This window comes from Lynx canadensis, chromosome D2 (assembly GCF_007474595.2).
Source record: "Lynx canadensis isolate LIC74 chromosome D2, mLynCan4.pri.v2, whole genome shotgun sequence".
NCBI classification, from domain to species: Eukaryota; Metazoa; Chordata; class Mammalia; order Carnivora; family Felidae; genus Lynx; species Lynx canadensis.
The window spans coordinates 76,886,367-76,905,276 of record NC_044313.2 but is presented as its reverse complement, the minus strand read 5'-3'; the positions used below and the strand labels follow the sequence as shown (position 1 = coordinate 76,905,276).

Below are 18,910 nucleotides of genomic sequence, written 5' to 3'. Positions count from 1 at the left end.
AATAAGGTAAACAATGGACCAAGAATGGACCAAAGACATGAACAGACTCCTCACTGAAGAGTATATACAGATGGCAAATACATGTATGAAATGATGCTCCACGTTATGTGTCATCAGGAAAACAGAAATTAAAACAACAATGAGAAACCATTATACACTTCTTAGAATGATGAAAGTCTAGAACATTGACAACACAAAATGCTGGGGAGGATATGGGGCAATAGGAACCCTCATTCGTTACTGGTGGAAATGGAAAATCATACAGCTACTTTGGAAGGTAGTTTGATGTTTTCTTATAAAACTAGACTACTCATACCATATGACTCTGCAATCATGTTACTTGGTATTTTTTCCAAGGAGCTGAAACCTTATGTCCATAAAAATACCTACACACAGTTGCGTATCAAAGCTTTATTCATAAATGCCAAAACTTGGAAGCAACCAAGAGGTTTTTTGGTAGGTGAAAAGATAAATGAACTTTGGTGCCTCCAGACATTAGAATATTGTCCACTGCTAAAAATAATTGAATTCACAAGCCATGGAAGGACATGGAGGAAGCTTAAGTGCATACTACTAAGTGAAAGATGCCAATCTGAGAAAGCTACATTCCATATGTTTCCAGCTATTAAAGGCAAAACTAATGAAGACTGTAAAAACGATGACAGGTTTTCAGGCGTTGGTGGGGGTAGGAATGAATAGGTGGAGCACAGAGGATTTATAGGGCAGTGAAAAACTCTTAGAATACAGTAATGCTGGATTCATGTCATTATACATTTGTCTGAACCCATAGAATGTAAAAACCAAGAGTGGATTTTAAGATAAACTACAGCCTTTGGTAATTATCATGGGCCAACATAGGTTCACCAGTTATAATACATGCTCCAGTCTGGTGGGATGCTGACAATGGGAAAGGCTGTACATGTGTGGGGGTGAGGGCATGTGGGAAATCACTGTATCTTTCTCTCAATTTTGCTAAACTGCTACCACCCAAAAACAGTCTACAAAAAATCAATTGAAAATAGACTATCTGGATAGTCTAATAAATACATGCCAAACAGGTGTTAATTCCAGCCAAAATGTACTAGATACAGATAATTTTAGAAAAAGATAATTTAGTTAAGTTCCAAATAACATGCTATGTAGGTAGCATAATAATTTTTCAGGCAATGTAAGACTTTACATATTAATTTTCCCAATTTATTTGAAGAATATAGTATCACTTTAATAATAAAACATACAGAGAGCTCATTTATAGAACATAAATTGTTTTTCCCAAGGCCTTGCTCCTCTTAGCAAATTTCTGTATTTGTTTCCATCTGCACAGTATCCCATAGAATTTCTTGAAAGTTATTGTATTTTGGTTGCTCTGTGCCTTAGTTTTTAATATTCATGCTTGCTTTTCCTTATTTTTATATTTTTAGCCAATTTTAGTATTTTAGTAGGAAATAATAGTATGCCATTAGGCTTCCACTATCCATTTACAAACACTCTTGCTTGTGAAATGATCAACTGAGGGAAAACTCATAGATCATTGAGGTGATAAAGAAGATATGAAGTAATAATTTATTTCTCTCACATCTGTTTATTTCCTATTTCAATATCTGATACTGTAGTTATCCTGATTTAATGTCAAATTCTCTATTGAGAATTTTACTAACTTTTTAGATGACACATGTTGTTATGAAGTAGTTCCTATCATAAGAATGGAAGGAAAGAGAAAAATCTATGTATGTTGAGCGCTTAGTCTTTTCATTCGCAGGTTTACCTTATTTTTTGGGGGGTGGTGAATGTGTTGGAATGTTGGGGTTTAGATGTGAGTTATAGCCTATTAAAAATCATATATTGCTATTGAGCTATATTTTTTTCATGATGTGCTTTTTACATATATTAAGTTGAAGATCGGGCACTATGCCATGACGAAGTGCGTTTTTGGCTCTGCGTCATAGCAGGTCTAAAGAAATCTGATGAAAAGGGAAAGAAATGAATATGTCCCATCTACATCACTTGACTGCAGAGAGCCAGTTTGTTTTTTTAAATATCTAACTATATCATTATATTGATGTGGCAAAATTCTTACTTCTGACTTTGATCCAAGTGATGTCAGAGAAGTGATCTTGGGAACATTATCTCACCATAATGTGAAAATGTTAACATTATTTGTGACAGTATTAGTAAAGCAACTTAATGCTGTTAATGTTCTGTGTGTTGTTAAACTGTAAGAAATTTCTATTTAAAATTTAAAAAATTGACAAGTTATTCATTATGCAAACTAACAGTAAGAATAGTGCTTCATATATATTCATGAAGAGTAACCACTCAATGTGGCCCAATTTTCCTCTCAGTCAGCTTTTCATCCTGACATTTTGTTTTAAAATGGAGCAACATGTTTTTCTTTTAATTTTCTCTTGCATGAACAAGTTCAAGGCAATCAGTCTATAATTATCCATTCACAAACAATAGCTAATTGATTTTTGTAAGTTTCTACTCTATCATCTACCTGCAGAGAAAATTAAGCACACATCAAGAAAATCATGTGCTCACTTTCAACGTAGTGTAGACTTCATTTTACCTTTGGATATGTTGATTCAATTTTTCCTTTGACAGTTGGATTCAAAGAGCTTGTTGGCATCTAAGTTAAGATGCTTATAAAAGAGGAAAAAAGTAATGTGATATAGTCCTATAGCTTGAGGCAAAGCAAAATATGTTTGATGTAGTAAGTACTACAATGTTATAACATACATTTTTTTAAAAAACCAAAATATTGAGTGCTGATTGCTAAAAAGCGTACCTGTCAATTCTTAGTTTACACTATTTTTTTAAAAAAATTTTTTAATGTTTATTTTTAAGAGAGAGAGTGCGAGTGGGGGAGAGCGAGAGGGAGACACAAAATCTGAAGCAGTCTCCAGGCTCTGAGCTGTCAGCAGCACAGAGCCTGACACGGGGCTCGAACCCACGAACCGTGAGATCATGACCTGAGCCAAAGTCAGACGCTTAACCCACTGAGCCAGCCAGTGCCCCTTAGTTTACACTATTTGACAATAAAGAGGTCAGGTGAGCATTTTTCTGGGAAAAAAATGACAAAGCTACCCAAACGTCCCATCAATGTCGGAGACGGTCCAAAGAATGGGAGAAATTAATTCTTGGCAAATGAAATATTATAGGGTAGCTTTGCGCTGTTGGGTGCACATAGGCTGTCCAATACAGTAGCCACATGTGGTTATTTAAACTTTAATTAAATCAAAATAAAATTTAAAAAAATTAGTCCTTCAGTTGCTATAGCCACATACCCATATGTGACTAGTGGTTATGCTACTGGCAAGCACAGAGAACATTTTCATCATCTTAGAAGTTCTACTGGACAGACCTGAGGCAGACCTACAGATGGAGATGTCCAACAGTTGGGAATGTGGATTTGAAAGTGAAGAGTGATGGGGCGCCTGGGTGGCTCAGTCGGTTGAGCCTCCGACTTCGGCTCAGGTCGTGATCTCACAGTCTGTGAGTTCAAGCCCCACGTCGGGCTCTGTGCCGACAGCTCAGAGCCTGGAGCCTGCTTCAGATTCTGTGTCTCCCTCCCTCTCTGACCCTCCCCCGTTCATGCTCTGTCTCTCTCTGTCTCAAAAATAAATAAACATAAAAAAAATTAAAAAAGGTTAGAGTGGGAGAGAGCCAAAGCATAAGAGACTCTTAAAAACTAGAACAAACTGAGGGCTGATGGGGGATGGGAGGCAGGAGAGGGTGGGTGATGGGTATTGAGGAGGGCACCTGTTGGGATGAGCACTGGGTGTTGTATGGAAACCAATTTGACAATAAATTTCATATATTAAAAAAATAAAATAAAATTTAAAAACCTTTAAAAAATTAAAAAAAAAGAAAGTGAAGAGTGGCATTCTATATAGGATAACAAATTTTATGGTCACCCATATAAGAGTAAGAGTTGGAACCATGCAATAGGCGAGATTGCTAAGAAAGGTAAGGCACAACCATTTCAGGAGCAGGAAGGCTAGGAAAACAGAGAATGTTGACTTAGAGAGGAAGGTTCAAACTTACCAATGTCATCAAGGTGTTGAGTAACTGGACCAGGACTATTAGAGTCATCCTGAAATTACTCATTTCCCAAAATTTGTGCAATGTACGATCTCACACTGAAGAGCAGGAACATTCCTCAGAGTAGACAGATTTTAAAATCTCATCCTTTGGAGGGACTGTCACTACCTGTCCTTTTGGAAAATTTGCTTTTTTTTTTTTTTTTTTCCTTTATAGTCTGCAGCAAGCTGAGTCCCCAAGCATACGATGTCTTTTTCTTTCAATGCTAATGAAAGACATGAGGCAAATCTTTCTTTTGGGCAACTTTAAGGAAGTTCTATATCTCTGACAGACAGTTTTAATGAAAAATGCAAATAAGTACTTAAAATGAAATCTGTTACATAGTCTCATTTGCTATTCCCAAGGATTTATAAACTGACTTAGCATCTGTATCAGTGGATCATGTCCCACAGTTGGTCTCATGATACTTATGTGTTTCTTCCCCTCCCCCAGGTTGTAGGACAGTCACATCTTCAGCCTTGCTCGAGGATGCCATTTTAGGAGTTCCTGTTTATGCTCTCAATAATTATTGATATTGTCAGACTTTTAAAATTACACATATCTCATTGGTGTGAAATGGGATTTTATTTTCTTCTGCATTTCCCTGAATGTTAGAAAGTTTGAGCATCTTTCCACCTGGTATTAGCCACTTAGTTTCTTTTTCTGTGAAATGGCCTGTTCCTCTAGTGAGTTATTTTTCTTTATTTTCAATAATAATGCATCTATTTATTTATTCAAATCCTTAATGTGCTCTCTTATTTATGTTTTCAACATTATTGCTTTTTTCCATTGCTTGTCTTTTAACTCTCCTTATGGTATCTTTCTGTGAATCTAAGTTTTGCATTTTAATATAATCAGATTTATTGAACTTTACTTTTATGGTTTATACATTTTGTACCTGCATACATCTTACCCACCCAAGGCTAATGACATGTTCTCTGACATTTTCTCTTAAAAGTTGTAAAACTTGCTTTCATTTATACACTTATTCTAAATTGATTTCCTATTTCCTATTGTAGGAATAATTAATTAATTAATTTTTAATTAATAATAATTAATTAAAAATAGAGGAACAGCTAATTGCTTACAACCAGTTATTGATGAGTTCCTCATTTCAGTGCTATTCTGTACAGCCACTTACGTCACGTATCAGGGCTCCATATAGGGGTGGTTCGTATGGGCGTCCTCTCTCGGTTTCATTGGTCTCTTTGTCCCCCTGTGCAAATACCATAGTGTCTTAATTACTATTGCTTGACATTAGATCTTGACATTTCATGGGCAAAATATGTCTGTTCTTTCTTCAAAATTTTGATCTTGCTGCTGGTCCAGGAAGTGGCTTAGATTATTTCTGAGCTGAATAAGCACTTTTATTGCATCTGTCTTCACAGAATGCTGCATGGACCAGATTCTGAGTTTGCTATGCGGTCTTGACCTCACAAAGGCCTTGGGTGTCCCTGTGTTGATCTTGTTCCTATGCGCGGTCCACTCACCTGTGGTCATGGTGTCGAACGCCTATGGTGCTCCCACAGTATTCTTGGAAATGGAAGCATGCAGAAGACCGGTAATCGTAATCGTCAGAAAGGAAGGAAGCTGTGCAGACAACCCAGATGTGTCTTCAACGCATCTCTACTGCTTCTGGTATCACTGCAGCTAGGATTTCAAAAATTTCCTATTGATATTAGGGTCAACAATTTCAGTCAAAACCACGATTCACCTTCCAGAATGAAGTGGTAGTGTCAGACTCCAATACTTCAAAAACATTATGTTCCCTGGTTGAGGTTTCTTGGCCCTAGGAACCCATGTCTTAGACTGCCATAGTTCAGAATCATAAGGATCAGAAACAATGATATGAAAAATGAGTCATTTGTTACAACCATCGGGGGCACCAGCTGTATCTCCAACCCTTGATCTGTGGACTTATTTTAATGTTCTAGCAAGAGGAGGAATAGTCTGTTTTATTATGGACCACCTCGTGTCTTCTAAGCCAGTTCCCAGTTTCGTAATTTGGTAGCCTCCAGCTTGTGAAGCAGGAATTCTCTTACTATGTAAGGTCTTTGCCTACAGTTGACAAAGTGCATGATACTAAGAGTGAGTCAGTCTTATGGCTCCACCTCCTCCTCCTTCCCCTTTCTCAAAAATCTAATGTGTACCTGTGTTGGGAGCAATGATGTGATCTAGAAATACTCTGATCTAGAATAGGACACTTAGCTTGGACATTCCTATAGACTGAAGGTTTGTGTCCCTCCACCCGCAAATAATCATTATGAGTCCATAATTCCACCTTACATTTTGTAGCATAGTGAGGCCTCTTAATAATTGCATGCTTACTTGGTAAATATTCTGTAATCTTTTGGTCTTAAAAAGGAATTTAAAAATCACTCTTTTAGTGTGCTATCCAAATACCAAAATTCCATTGTCTGGCACCTTACAGTTAGATTATAATTTTCTTATTTGTCTCTAAGGTGAACAGGCTGTGTTCATAAGCTAAATGTCAGGGGATGATGTAAAAGAAAAAAATATATATGTAAGATTTTGGGAGAAGATCATAGTGGTCGAAATTCTTACCTTATTAATTTTTTTTTGGTTTTTGCAACTACAGTGTCAAAAAAGTGGTTAAGTGTGGCACAAGTTTCAAGATAACTTTTATAAACCCCACATGCTTCTATTTACACATTTAGATTACTGAATTTGTACGCAGACCCAGAGACCATCAGCCACTATTTTAAATCAAAGTAATTGCACTTCTCTAAATAGAACAGGCCACTTTTGTAGCAAAATCTATTTAATTCTGATGGTCTTAGCATACTTTAAGAAAATGAATCAAATATAATAATATTTTAAAGTAGAGAGTCACTATGTAAAATAAAATTGTAAGCCTGAAATTACTCAACATTGCACACATGGTCTAGGTAATTCCATTATGCTCCTAATTAACATCTAGTCTTAATTTAATTGGTGTGCTTTCTTCTTGTTATAGTTCATTTGTTATTTTTAAAAATATATTTACTGGGAACACACAATATGTCAGACTGTGCTAAGCACTCATGGAAATTATAATTCAGTAAGGGAGTAAAAATAATAAATTAGGCGAGAAATGAACATATAATTGCCAGTTGTGAACAGTACTAGAATTGAAAAGCAAAAACAGCCTCTGAAGACATTGGAGAGCTTATCCTGACTACAAAATCGAAAGAGAGTAGGTTAAAAGTTGAGGAAGGTGGAAGACAGAGCGATCAGAGATCTCTAAGCCAGGCAGTTTCTGGAATTTTACCCTGTTTGGAAGTCAGGGAAGGGTTTGAAGGTTGAGGCAATACTACATTGGTGGAATCTGAGGTCACTGGAAACAACAAAAGCAACAACTAAACCCGAATCCAGCTCACCTACTTATGAGATTGATTAAACCCAGAGTAATGTTGTGCTGAGACAGGAGGACGTGTGCTTATAAGATACAAGAATATATTATGTGCCTGTAAGGTATGGCCCAGATAAGTGGTGACTATCAAAAAAGGATGGTAAAGGGGCGCCTGGGTGGCTCAGTCAGTTATGCGTCCGACTTCGGCTCAGGTCATGATCTCGCGGTCCGTGAGTTTGAGCCCTGCGTCTGGCTCTGTGCTGACAGCTCAGAGCCTGGAGCCTGCTTCAGATTCTGTATCTCCCTCTGTCTCTGCCCCTCCCCCCGCTCATGCTCTATCTCTCTCTTGTCAAAAATAAATAAAACATTAAAAAATTAAAAAAAAATAAAAAGGATGGTAAAATAACCATGAGTAATGCTTTCAAGGTTCTGGAGGGAAAGTTAGGAAATATACAAAAATAAAATAAAGAAGTTAACTTATAAGCAAGCAGGGGAGGTAAAATGAAATAAAAGAAATAGTCAGAAATAGTCAAAATAGTCCACAGAAAGGGACATAAAGAGAGAAAATCAAAGAACACATGGGAGAAATAGAAAGATGAATTTAACCATATGCATCATTGCATTAAGCTAGGCTAAACAAAATGATCTAAATACTCCCACTAAAAAAGTAGAAGCTGTTACATTGAATTAAAAAACAAGACCAAGTTACATGCTGTCTATGAGAAACTCCCATTAAATATAAAAACATAGGTAAGTTAAAGGTAAAGATTAGGTAGACAAACACTTAACAAAAGAAAGTTGGGGTAGGTATGCTAATTTCCAATAATGAAGACTCCAGAGCCAAGAGTCAACTCAGTGGGGAGACAAGACAACCCTAAATGATTTTGAATCTAACAACACAGCTTCAAGATTCTAGCAAAACCTGCAGGGCACCTGGGTAGTTCAGTTGGTAAAAGCCTTTGAGTCTTGATCTCAGCTCAGATCTTGATCTCATGGGTCCTAAGTTCAAATCCTGCATTGTGCTCCATGCTGGGCATGAAGCCTCATTAAAAAAAAAACAAACCTCAGCAAAACTTGATGGAACTAAAATGAGAAATAAAACAAGAAGTTCAGGGTGCCTGGGTGGCTCAGTCGGTTAAGTGTCCGACTTTGGCTCAGGTCATGATATCATGGCTTGTGAGTTTGAGCCCCATGTCAGGCTCTGTGCTGATAGCTCAGAGCCTGAAGTCTGCTTCAAATAATAGGTTTCCCTCTCTTTCTGCCCCTTCTCCACTTGTGGTCTCTCTCTCTCTCACAAAAATAAACATTAAAAAATTAAAAAAGAATCCAACCTATGGTTGAAGACTTCACCATTCTCTCAGTAATTGATGGAACAAGTGAAGAAGAAATCAACAAGGTTATAGAGAACGAAAATAACACTAGCTGTCAATTTGGCCTGCATGAAATTCATAATCTATTTGTAAAAGGTAGAATCAATCTTTTTTTTTGTCTTAGAGTATTAACTTCAATTTAGAGGATTATTTTTCTGATTATGAAATTAACATGTTAATTGTAGAAAATCAGGAAAATACAAGGAATATATAAAGAAAAACATTATAAAAAAAAGCCCTTAGTTTCTTTTCTAGACATAACTATTACTTTTGTTTTGGTATAAATACTGTTAAAGGAAAAAAATAATCAGTGACGTTTGTTAAAGATGGTTAAGGCAAACTTTATTTGGGACAGTTAGGATAGATGTAGGTCCCACTAGAATGGATTTCACAGTGCAGGACAGATACTGGGCTCAACACCTAAAAAGCATGAGTATGTGGGAATTAATGGCCAAGGATCAGGGTGGGGGCAGTGAATGAAAATTACTAAGAGGAAATATCAGGTGTAAAAGGCATTCTGGCTAAGTCAACCTCGCTGGATTCTTTGCAGGCCACAGGCCAGGGTGATCAGACATCACCTACAGGTGGTGGAGGATGAAAAATCTGATCAGATTTCTAGAGTGATCAGATACTGAGTTCTGATTAAACTGACTTAGCAGGATTCTTGCTAAAACTGGATTTTCAGCTGTGCACACATGGGTCTAGGAGAAAATTTAGGCCTGACTAAAGTTTGATGAAGCAAACAATCTTTGTTAGTATATTTAGATGAAATATTAATAAGTACACACTTGGCTATTATCAATACAGAATTAAAATTACATATAGCATAGTCTTATAGTTTGCTCTCTCTACTCATTGTTTGCACCATCCAAATATATGGTTGCATTTATTCTATGTAAACAACATAGTTTATTTTGCCATCATTCTATATTCGGGCATTTAGGTAAGTTTCCTTTTTGTGCACAAAAATCTCATCAACTCATTTAATTTTAATAATGGAAACTTTAAACAGAATATAATGTGATTATATATAGTGTCAAAGCCTTAGAAAGAGATGCTTGAGTAAAAAGGTAGGGAGACTTAAAACACATTTGCAATACAGTGTCAAATTGTTTTTCATAAAATCTGTTTTGTGTATAATGAATGATACTATCAGTTTGGGAAAGCCTGTTTCCTGAACTTTAATACTTTTTAAATTACACTGTTTTGAAAGTTATTTTCAGGTAGTTGTACATTCACACGCAGTTGTATGATACAAGATGGAGAGATCCCATAGACAGACAAGTTACCCAGTATGACCTAATGGTAACACTGTATCCATCTAATGGAAAAGGTCTTTACCAGAATATTGCACTCAGATAGCCAAGGTACAGAGCATTGCATCACCACAAGGTGAGCTCATTATTATTACATTCCCCTCCATAGTTACAGCTCACCTCTCTTCCACCTCTACTTTTTATCCCCTGGAAACCAGTAATCTGTCATGCATTTCTAAAATTTTGGCATTTCAAGGCTATTATCATACACTACATAATTCTTCCGGTTTGGATTTTGTTTCCACTCATCAGAATTCCCTGGAGAGTAATCCATATTGTGTATATTAATAGCCTCTTATATTTTATATATAAAATGATATAACTTTATATAACTATGTAACTCTATATAACTCTATACCACTATCTATATCTATATCATCTATATCTATATTTATATCTATATCATCTATATCATCAACTATATATACAGGATATCTATATCTATCTATACTATCTATATCTATACCTGTATCTGTATCTGTATCTATATCCAACTATACATTGAGAGAGAGGCTCATGCAGTTGTGGAGGCTGACAAGTCTCACAGTCTGCCATCTGTGGTTGGCAAGTTGAGGAACCAGGAACACCCGTGGTGTAGTTCAGTGTGAGTCCTGAGTCTGGAGGCTGGAGAAGCAGGAACTCTTGTCTCAGGGCAGGAGAGGGTGGACGTCTCAGATCAAGAAGAGTGAGAGGGGGCGCCTGGGTGGCGCAGTCGGTTAAGCGTCCGACTTCAGCCAGGTCACGATCTCGCGGTCCGTGAGTTCGAGCCCCGCGTCAGGCTCTGGGCTGATGGCTCGGAGCCTGGAGCCTGTTTCCGATTCTGTGTCTCCCTCTCTCTCTGCCCCTCCCCCGTTCATGCTCTGTCTCTCTCTGTCCCAAAAATAAATAAAAAAAAACGTTGAAAAAAAAATTTAAAAAAAAAAAAAGAAGAGTGAGAGAATGCCCTCATCTTTTTGCTTTGTACAGATCCTCAAGGAGTTGGATGATGCCCACCCACACTGAATCAGTCGACTGATTCAAATGCTTGTGTCTTCCTGAAACACCTTCCCAGATGCGCCCAGAAATACTGTTTTACCAACTATGTGGGCATTCCTTAGCCTAGTGAAATTGGCACATAAAAGTAACCATCACAGGGGCGCCTGGGTGGCTCAGTCGGTGAAGCGACCGACTTCGGCTCAGGTCATGATCTCACGGTCCGTGAGTTCGAGCCCCGTGTCGGGCTCTGTGCTGACAGCTCAGAGCCTGGAGCCTGTTTCAGATTCTGTGTCTCCCTCTCTCTCTGACCCTCCCGTGTTCATGCTCTGTCTCAAAAAATAAATAAACGTTAAAAAACAATTTTTTTAAATAAAAAAAAAATTAACCATCACAGTCTTACCATTTTAATTTTGGTATCATTAGTTTTAGGAGGTTTTCCTTTTTTAATACATTCCTTAGATTTTTATACATAGCTAATTATGTCTCCTCCCAAAAGTACAGTTTTGTTTCTTCTTTTCTGGTATGCATGCCTTTTGTTTGTTTCTTTCTTTTTTTGGTCTTGCCTTATTTCATTGGCTACATCTTCCAGTGTTAGGTTGGATACAGTGCTGAGAGCAGACATCCTTACCTTGTGCTAGATCCTAGACAGAAAGTACTCCAACTTCCATCATTAAATAGAATGTGGGCTACAGGGTTTTCACAGATTCTATTTATCCTTTCTTTTTTTAAAAAAATATTTATTTATTTATTTTGAGAGAGAGAATGAGCATGAGTAGGAGAGGGGTAGAGAGCAAGGGAGAGAGAGAGTAGATTCTATTTTTCTAATTGAAGAAGTCCCCTCTATTCCTTTTTATCTGGGAGTTTTTATCACGAATGACTATTAAATTTTGTCAAATGCTTTTACTCCACCAATTGGTATGAACCTGTTTTCTCTAATTCAGACAGACTGTTAACAATGGTGGATCTCATTGTTTGATTAACAAATATTGATCAAGCATTGATTCTCTGAAATGAATCCAACTTATTCGGGTTTATGATTCTTTTTTTATATTTCCGTATTCCATTTGATAATACTTTGTTAAAGATTTGCATCTGTTATCACAAGGGGTATTTTTGTAGTTTTCTTTTCCCTTCCCTCTCCTCCCCTCCCTTCTCCCCTCCCCTACTCTTTCTTTCTTTCTTTCTTTCTTTCTTTCTTTCTTTCATTCTTTCTTTCTTTCTTTCTTTCCCTCTCTCTCTCGTATTGCCTTTGAGTTTGGAATCGATGTAGCACTAGCTTTATAAAATGAATTGGAAAGTACTCCTTCCTTTATCCTCTTCTGAAAGGGATTGTGTAGAATTGGTGTTCATTCTTCTTTAATGGCTAGGTAGAACTTCAGTGAAACTATCTGGGCCTGCAGATTACTATTTTTTTTGAAGAGCTCTTAAGCTATGAATTCATTTTTCTGAATAGTCATAGGGCTATGCAAATGATCTATTTCATATTTGGTGAGTTGTGGTAGGTTATGTTTTTTAAGGAATTGGTCCATTTTATGTAAATTGTAGAATATATGTGTGTACAGTTGTTCTCAGCATAATCTTGTCATCCTTTGGGTGTTTGCAGGATCTATGGTGACATCCTGTTTCACTGCTGATATTGGTAATTTGTTTCTTTACTCCTTATTTCTTTGTCAGTAGTGCTAGAAGTCTGACAATTTTATCGTTACTTTCAAAGAAGCAGAAACACATTCTTTGAAACTGCACATAGAAAATTCGTGAATAGACCATATTCTGAATCAGAACAAAAATCTCAATCACTTTAAAATCCAACAAAGTGTGACAGGGTGCCTGGGTGTCACAGTTGGTTAAGTGGTCAACTTCAGTTCAGGTCATGATCTTGTGGTTTGTGGGTTCGAGCCCCACGTCAGGCTCTGTGCTGACAGCTCTGAGCCTTGAGTCTGTTTCAGATTCTGTGTCTCCCTCTCTACCCTTCCCTCGCTCATGCTCTGTTTCTCTCTGTCTCTCAGAAAATAAATCAAAATGTTAAACAAAAGTTTAATCCAACAAAGTGTGTTTTCTGATCACAACAGGATCAATAACATATTTAGAAAATACCAACATATTTGGAAATTAAATAGCGTGCCTTAAAATAACCAAGGGGTCAGAGAAGAAAAGTCCAGAGAAATTAAAAGAAATTCTGACATGAATGAAAACTGAAAACTGAGTGTTGTGGAGTGTAGCTACAGAAGTGCTCAGATGGAAATTTAAAGGGATGTTCATCTTAGAATAGAAGAAAGGTCTCAACCTGACTTCAAGGTTTGCTAACTTCAAGAAGTTACCAAAGCATAGCCGATTTAAACCAAAGCTAGCAGGAAGAAGAAAATAAAGAGCAGGGGAGCCTGGGTGGCTCAGTCGGTGGAGATTGTGACTCTTGATTTGAGCTCCTCACTGAGTGTGGAGGGGCATTCTCTCTCCCCCTTTATCTCTGCCCATCCTCCTGCCTCGCATGTGCCCTCTCTCTTCCTCTAAACAAACAAATAAACATTGAAAAACACATGGAAAGCAAAAGTCAAGGGAATCCAGGCAGGAGCTGCAGCGCTGAGGCCGGAGGCCTTGCAGCTGGGGAAGGGTCTGTTCTAGACACTGCTGAGCTACCGAAGGCTTGGGAGCCTCAGCCAGGATCCCAGCCACCCGAGTCAGCACCAGCTATTCCCTGTCGGGCACGGTCTTCAATGTCAAGCCTCAGGGCGACTGGCTGCACTTGTTCACCGAGCACCCAGAGGTCCATTTGGAGTTCCTGAGCTCAGTACCTCAGAAGAATTTCAAATTGCACAGGAAAAATCCCTCAGAAAGGATTGCTGGCCGAGCTTGCATATCCTACATTGCCGGGGTCCCACACCACTCTCCGCGGATGCACTTCAGGATGCCTCAGGCAGAGGGGCCGATTTTGTGAAAATTGCTCATTCAAAGCAGATAAACCTTGAAGATGTATTGGCACCACAATCGAAAAGTTAATAAATCAAAGTTTGTGAAAATTCCTCACTGATTAAAAAGCTTATGGATTCCTTTAATCCAGAAACCAAGTGAGCAGTTGAACTGTTTATGTTTGACTTTGAAACCAATGAAATCCATCTAGACAAAGAAAAGCATCGAAGAGCAGATCTTGTTAAAATCTTTTGAGTAAAGCATTTTTTTATGGGGAACAATTTTTCCAAGACTGATAAGGAATTCTTTCCTTTATTATATATATTTTAAGAGAGACAGAGAGAGTGTGTGTGGGTGTGTGTGCGTGTGGGTGTGTGTGCGTGTGGGCATGAATGTGTGCAACTGGAGAGAGGGGCAGAAGGGGGAGAGAGAGAGAGAGGGCGCAAGGGAGGGTCTGAGACAGAGGAGACAGAGAATCTTAAGCAGGCCCCATGCTCTGCTTGGGCTTGATCTCACGCCTCTGGGATCATGACCTGAGCCAAAATCAAGGGTTAGGCATTTGACCAGCTGAGCCACCCAGGTGCCCTTGATAATCATACCTTATCAGAACACATTTGCCATAACTTTTTACTTGATTGAGGTCCTGTAATAGTTGATAGTCTACATGCAGAAGCACCACGTGCAAGAAGCTGCTTAGACAATTTTTTCTTTGTCCCAATGCCGGCTAATTGAAATGTTCAGAAAAGTTACTCAGCAGCAAAGAACTTAAGACAAATTTAGCGGGATATTTTATATTCCTCACAGGGCACCCCAAAGAACAGTACCTAAAAATCAGACTGGCATGCAATTCCTTGAGAAACTATCTCACAAATTTTCTGATAGAACTATAAAAGATTTTTAGGTGACATGAGGAATAAAAACGAAACGAAATCTTCGAAATTCTGAATGCATGCCTTGGGACCCCCTGGTACCGTGGTATGATTCATGCGGAGAGGTAATATTGAGCCCAGTTTATACTGACCGTGTTTCTCCTTTAAAACGTGGATGGAGGAAGGTCTGAATATTTTATTTAACTAATTGTTAAGGATGTCTGCAGCGCCGCCTGTGAAATGAGATGTGGTGTCAAAACGTTAGAAGAGTGGCTGAGGTTCACGAATCCAAAGTATTGCTAGGGTGCATTTCCTGCAAAGAGACAAACCACGTTAGGATTGTCATTTTACAATCTGTGGAGGCAGATCGAAAGAAGATGGAGATTGTTAACTCCAGCTGCAGTTCTTAAGCTGAATCTTTCCCATTCCTCAAGGAGTTCACTGACTTTATTAACTCCTGGAATGATAGAAAATCTCCCCCAGGAAATGGGACATACCAGATCTTCTATGCTGGAATACACTCAGTATCCAATATTGCAGTGAGACCGATGTCCTACTGATTTTGCTGAGGTTCTTTCTGTGCTGGTGATTTTTCAAGTGACGATAAAGTGGTTACCCAATTTGCCAGACATTCTCAAACTGGGCAGCCACTGCCCCCAAATATGGTGTCTCATCTTTGTGAGTTTAAAAAGGTTTGTGATGCAGCCAGTATGCCAGTTCAGGTATTTTATGCCACTCTGGATCCAGTCTTTCATGAGGTCGACCCCAGACATCCTCAGGGAAACAGAATAAAGCTTATCTCACACATTGCACATAGTGCCTGGAAGCTGTGATTCAATCGCTTTGTGCATGGTGATTAACTCTTACTCTTACCAGATGTTCAGGGTACCAGCCTCCATGGTTCAGAAGGAATGTTTTCTTTCAACAGACTACAGGTGAGTGCTATTACAGGAAGATGCTGGCACACAGTAGTAACAAAGAGCCCAAACTCATGATTCCACGAACTCAAAAGGGCTCTGTTGTTAAGTATGTTTGAGAACTGCCACGTAAGCTTTGAAGGTTCACTCTGCGCATGTTGCATATGTAACTCAGTATATCCCCAAAATACTTGACTGTAGGACCCACCTGTCTTTTTTGGAATACCTATCGATGACATTTTTCAGAACTCTAGGACACAAATGCAAAAATCATTCATATAGAAATAACAGGCTTACAGATAAGAGGTTCAATATTAATGTGATTGCAGAATGCAGTTGTTCATCAACCTTAAAAGCCAGAGACATTGAAAGGCTGGGAAAGGCTGAGATCTAAAATGGCATTCCCATATATATATAAGGGCTCAGGAAACATCTCAATTTTGTACTCTTCTTTAAAAATTATTTAAAGAATGTGTAATTACAATCAAGAGTCAAAGCAAAGGAAATCTCTAAGGAACTACTAAGCATGTAGAGAAGACACAGTCTCTTTTTGCAATATCTGGATAAATCATAATAGCAAATGATTTAATTATGAAAAAAATTTCCTACTGATGGGAATAAACAAGTACACAAACGATTCCTCTGGGGAAAGATATTTCTCTCATGAAGTTATGGTTAATCCCCACCTTCCAAAAATCCAACTTGGAGTACTTTTGATTATGGAAACACTAAAAAATAATCTGAAAAATAACTGGAGGAAAATGAATACAATGTTAATGTAGCTTTCAAGAAAGTCAAGGGAATAAAGAACAGGTAAATCAATGAAACCAAAACTTGGTTCTTTGAAACGATCAATATAATTGATAAAGCTTTAGCCAGACTGATAGAAAAACACAAGACACAAAGTATAACATAAAGAACAAAGAAGGGAAAGGCAAACCTCACTACAGATCCCATGCACATTACATGTATAATAAAAAATAGGCAAAACTTTATGCCAATAAAATTGACAACTTATATAGATAAGTTTCTAAAGGTACCTAAGCTAACAAAGTATTCACAAATACCAGTCTTGAAGAAATAAGTTCTCTGAACTGATGCCTACATCCTAGTTCTATCTCCACAAAGAAAATTCTAGGGTCAGATTCAGATGGCTTTATTGGCAGTCACCAATACTTAAGGAAGAAATAATAGCAATTCTATACAATCTAAGGAGAAATTTGAGGAACAGGGAAACTTCTCATCTCATTTTATGGGGCCAGCATTATCTCAGTACTCAAACCAGACGAAGATATCAAAAGGAAAGGAACCTACAAACCAATATCAACTAGGCAGTCTTCTCAAAAATTTTTAAATTATCACCCAGTGGAGTTTTTCTGGAAATCAATATTTTAATATTTGAAAATCGGGGCGCCTGGGTGGCGCAGTTGGTTAAGCGTCCGACTTCAGCCAGGTCACGATCTCGTGGTCCGTGAGTTCGAGCCCCGCGTCAGGCTCTGGGCTGATGGCTCAGAGCCTGGAGCCTGTTTCCGATTCTGTGTCTCCCTCTCTCTCTGCCCCTCCCCTGTTCATGCTCTGTCTCTCTCTGTCCCAAAAATAAATAAACGTTGAAAAAAAAAAATTGAAAATCAATGCAACTCACTATATATATATGTATATATATATATATATGTGTGTGTATATATATGTATATATATGTGTGTATATATATATGTATATATATGTGTATATATATGTATATATATATGTGTGTGTGTATATATATTTACACACACACAAAACTTATTAAAATGTATATGTAAATGCAAAGGACTTTGGTCAAAATATTTTTCAAAAATTATATAATTAGTATATACTTAATGTGTTTAATTATATAAATAATGCAAAGCTATAATCAAAATTCCTTCTGGGGAAAGGGTAGCTATATAGGTCAGTAACAGAATAAATAGTCCTGGTGTAAACTTCATATCTATATGGTCCATTTGTTGTTATAAAGAGGTGAATCAGGGGTGCCTGGATGGCTCAGTGGGTTGAGCATCTGACTCTTGATTTCAGCTCAGGTCATGATCTCACCATTATGAGATGGAGCCCCAGGTCATGCTCCACATTGAGTGTGGAGCCTGCTTACGATTCTCTCTCCCTCTCTCTCTGCCTCTCTTCCCCGCTTGCACACTCTCTCTCCCTAAAAAAACTTAAAAAAATTAAAAAAAAATAAAGAGGTGAATCAATTGAGCCAGGATGAATCTTTTCAACAATTGCTAGACTCACTGGAGGTCTATATGCTAATAACAATAGTAATAATAATAATAATAATAATAATAATTACATATACTATTACATCTACTGTGTAAAAATTAACTTGAAATGGACAATAAACGTAAGTGAAAGATTTAAAACTACAATTCTTATGGAAGAACACATAAAAGTATTTTTCTGGGATCTTGGCATTAACAAGTATGTCTTAATTAGGACACACACACAAATCATAAAAGAAAAAACGATAAATTGGGCTTGATAATCAAAATTAAATGATTCTGTTTTTTGAAAGATGCTATCAAGAAAATGAACAGGCAGGCCACCTACGGGGAGAAAATATTTGCAAACATGTATTTTATAATATACTTATGTCCAAAATATATAAAGAACCCTTGTAACTCAAAAATAAGAGACAAACAACCCATTTAAAAAATGAGGAAAGGATTTGACCAGATGTTTCACTAAGGCAGAAAATGGCCAATAAGCATAAGAAAATATTTTAACATTATTAGTCATCAGGAAAATGCAAATTAAAATCACAAAATTATGATAATACATAGTAGAATGGCAAAAATTAGAAAGACTAACAAGACCATATCCTGGCAAGATTGTGGAGCAATGGGGTACTGCATAAATTATTAGTGGGAGTGCAAAACTGCATAGCTGCTTTGTAAAATTTGCCAGCAGTTTCTTAGGAAGGTAGACGTGCACTTACCGTACTCTCTAAAAACGTCATTCCTGGGTGTAAGATGAGATACTACTTGAAATAAAAAAATGAACAAACTACTGATAAATGCATCAGAATGAATGAATCTCAAATGCCTAACGCAAAATGCAAGAAACCAAAAGCAAAATGCTACCTTATGTA

The 18,910-nt window shown here is 37.5% G+C and overlaps 1 pseudogene; it reads left to right on the top strand.

Moving 5' to 3' along the window:
* The first annotated feature begins 5,581 nt into the window (after window positions 1-5,581).
* LOC115526941 overlaps window positions 5,582-18,910 on the top strand; it is a 100,424-nt pseudogene continuing 87,095 nt past the window's right edge.